Below are 4018 nucleotides of genomic sequence, written 5' to 3' on the forward strand. Positions count from 1 at the left end.
ATCATTAAGAGATTGGACTAGGGTGGTGGAAGCGAATGGATATGCCAATTCCTTTTCTCTCATGAATCGAGGAGACAACAAAAAGGGATGATCCTTCAGGAAAACCGAGTATGAGACAAGTGGTGCCTCGGTAGAAATACATTCAAGAGTCAAGTCAATCTCTCCCAACTACACAACAGGATGCATATCACCTATTTATACACTTATCACAGAAGTGTAAGGGGATGTTTGAACTCATTCTAGTTCTCTATCTCACTCACCCTAGTCCTCTATATCCTTGGCCCATACCAGTTCTTGTTTCTATGATAATGTGTTCAAGATTAATTATGGATGATGTGTACTTCTTGAACATGGTATAGTTGATCAGAAAGCACTAGAGATGATTATCGAGCTTAAAACCTTTAGTTGGTGCTCTATGATCTTGAGCTTCTTCTCTGTGACCCTAGGTAGCAATCCTTAGGAGTGTGTTTAAGACCATGGAGGCCCCTTGTCTAACCATGTGTGGTTAGTTTTAAGCTCAACTAAATGACCAAACCATTGGTGTAAACTTCCCTTCTACAAGCATTTATGCAAACTCTGGATCCATCTCGAGGGTGGTTAAATGGAATGAACATTGTAGTGTAATTGGCCTCTGGTTGTGTCGAGTGTAGAAGACCCTCTTTTAGTTGTCATCAATCTCAAAAAGCTAAGATATGTTTGTTACAGTAATATGTTTGAATCATGGACTATAATGTTCCTTTCTCTATTTATGAATGGTCTAAGATATTTTGTATTTGTGAAAGTGAATGAATGCATACACTATGAAGTTCACTATTATTCTCATTCATTTGAATGTTATGGTTTAGGAATGCGATATCCTAATTTTTTAGAGAACTTATCTTTTTTAATAGAGGGTTCCAACTCCCTCTTGTATTGACCTTAGCTCTTGTATGTTGGTACTTGGTTGATTAATAATCACATGCCTATGAACAAGTCTAATTAGCATTCAAGATGAAATAAACCTAGTGAAAATTCCATGTAATAAAATTAAATAAAGGAAAAATAATAACCACAGATGATGGGACACTTATTCCAAGTTGAATGTTGAGAAAAATCTTAGTGATGGGGATCACTTGTGATTTTTTATGGCTAAGGAAATTGGCAAAGGCAATGGCTAAGGCTTTGGAAAGGTAAAATGGCATTTTCGGCACAATAATTCATGAAAATAATGGAAATTAGGAGAAAAGGGAGGTGAAATGTCACAGGTTGCAGGTGTGGAGGAAAATGATGGAAAATAATAGAAAAAGAAGAAAATATAGGCCTCATTCATAAAAAGGCTTCAGATGATTAGTTGGTAACCTTTTGTCAGTTCAGTTTTGGAGCTCTCACATTATTCTCTTTCTCTCTCATACTCTTGGAGACTTAGATTTGTCCTGGAGCACTCTTGGGGAGTGTGGCATACTTGGATTTTTGGAGCAAGAGGACATCGATATCAGCAACTACATCAGATTTTCTTACAGGTGCTAAATTGCATGTATGTTTCCTTCACTAGTTTTGGCATGCATGGCATATGCATGTGGATTTTTGGTTGTGATATGTAATTGGCATGGAGGATGGTTGGGATTGACAATGGATTGCCTAGCCTTGCCTATTCTTAGATAGCCATGGTGACTGTGGGTTTACTTTCCTTTTTTTGTTTTGGTTGGTTCTCATGTTTCCTTAGCTTGGGTTGACTTATTATTCTTGGAAGCCTTGGTTGGAAAAACACTCTTGAAGCCCTTGGTAGGTTGAGTTACTAGTCTTGGAAGCCTTGGTTGGATAAACGCTCTAGAATCCCTGAATAAGCTATGGGTTGAGTTACTAGTCATGGAAGCCTTGGTTGGAAAAATGTTCTAGAAGCCCTGGAAGGCTTGGATGGAGACCAATCTGATGATCGATTTGTGATGTCTGATCATGAGGTGGAATCAATGTTTGATGAGTTGAGGTGGATGGCATCTTGAAGTCGTGGATGATTTTTTATTGATGTTTTCTATGAGATCCCACATTCATTCTTGGAATATGGAACAGGGGTGAATGGCTAAAGAGAGATTTGGCTCAGCCATTCTATGGTCGAGTGGAACGTGGAAGTCCCATCCCGGGTTTGGATTTTGCATCATTAATGAAAGGTTATTTCTCATTGTATTTCTATGAGCATTTTGATGGATTGTATGTGGTCTATATGGTTGTACTTTCATGAGTATTTTTTCTACTATTATGTTGGTTATGTATGTATTTTATGACAGTAGCCACCTCTGGCTCTCATCATATTTTTACTTGTAATTGAATGATATTGCATCTATGACCTAAAGGATGGAATGGAAGTTGATGTGTTTAGGCATCAATGGTTCTTAGTGATTCTCAGCTAAGTATCAGATCCCTATGCTCAACACTATTAATTACACACATAGATTACACATTTGCAATATGTTTGACGAAATGACTGTCATGGCCAGTAAGGGTCCGATCAAGGTCTTAACAAGCATTTGATTTAATACTATAATTTCTATGTTATTTTACTAATTTGAAGAGATGGTTCAATTATGGGCAGTGACACGAGCTACGGGCCTGAAAAAGTGGCTCAAATCCCAGAGTCACTGGCATAGCACTAGAAACTTTGGTCTCTGGTCACAGGCAGGCAAGCCAATGAGACTGATTTTGGGTTTCTAGTCGCTCCCTTGCCCATAACATGACAGTGAATGTGGCCTAAGAGATCCAAAACATCATCGGGACCCAAGGATAGGTTGTCTCAATGGTTGACATGTCTCCTATGGGTCTTCTAGATGATAATTAATGTATGTATAGTGTGTTTGCATCGGATCCACTTCCTTAACATGACTTAGGAGGTCAAATCATATCATAGTGGCCTCTCGTCACATGTTTACCCTCGTTGGTCAGTTGCTTGGGTAGGTGTGGGAGTAAGGTGTTACAAAGTGGTATCAGAGCATGGTTCATCCTTCAGACTAGATGGGCTATGTGTTGTTCATGCATGCATGTCAATTACATGTGTGTCTCTCACCCTTGCATTCCATGTGTTGGTTACATTGGCATGATGTTGTTCATGGTTGGAGTGATGTTGTCATGTGAAATTTGAGGTGTTATTGTGCAATGCATCGTTGTGAGTGTATGACTGATTACATGTTGTTTTTTGTCTCTTACATGTATTATTGTAGTATGCTTGGTTATATTCTTGCATGTTTCGTTGCATTCATGTATGCTTGGTTGCATGTATCGTTCTTGCAGGTTCGATATCAGGTATTGTTCACTCATGCTTGGTCATATGTGTTTATGCATATGTTTGGATGGTTATACATGACTTATGCATGTTCATGTTTGCATGTGGTTAAGTGTATAGTGATGTAATGATGGTTGTTGTCATGCATGAGGTTCTGGTGTGTGTTGTTGTTGAGGTCATGCATTGATGACTGGACCCTAGCTAGAATGACGGTTGCATGGTCGTATGCTTATGCTTTATGTTTCTATATGTTGTCATGATTATGTTATACATGTATCACGTTGATATTGCAGACAAGGTATCCTCCCCAAACTATACTAAGGTATGTTGGTTTATTTTGATTTGGTTTAGCTGACATGATACACCTTGTAGGAAGAAATATCAAATGGCTAGCAAGATGGTTGACTACAAAGATTCTCCCTGTGAATTAGACGAGCAGTATGGTGTTGGGAACTCTTCTGACTTGGTAGTGAGACTAAGAATTTTAAATGAATAAATAAGGAGTTGTAAGGTACATAATGATAGAATCATACAGCCACAGGAAAAGTTAGAAGAGGTAAATGCAATTATACTTCAGAGCTTGTTAGATTTGCAATGACAGGGACCGTTTCGAATCAGCCATGAGCAAGAGGATAGAACTAATGGGGCATATGGTAGTGGAATGCATGGTGGTCATGGATCAGATAGACATGACACAATCAGAGATGGCAGATTATTGGACACTCCAGATAGGAGAAGGGATAGACACAATTATGATTCTAGTTCTGA

This window comes from Pinus tabuliformis, chromosome Q, assembly GCF_031772625.1.
Source record: "Pinus tabuliformis cultivar Carrire ecotype Pingquan chromosome Q, CPIR1, whole genome shotgun sequence".
In the NCBI taxonomy this organism is placed as follows: Eukaryota; Viridiplantae; Streptophyta; class Pinopsida; order Pinales; family Pinaceae; genus Pinus; species Pinus tabuliformis.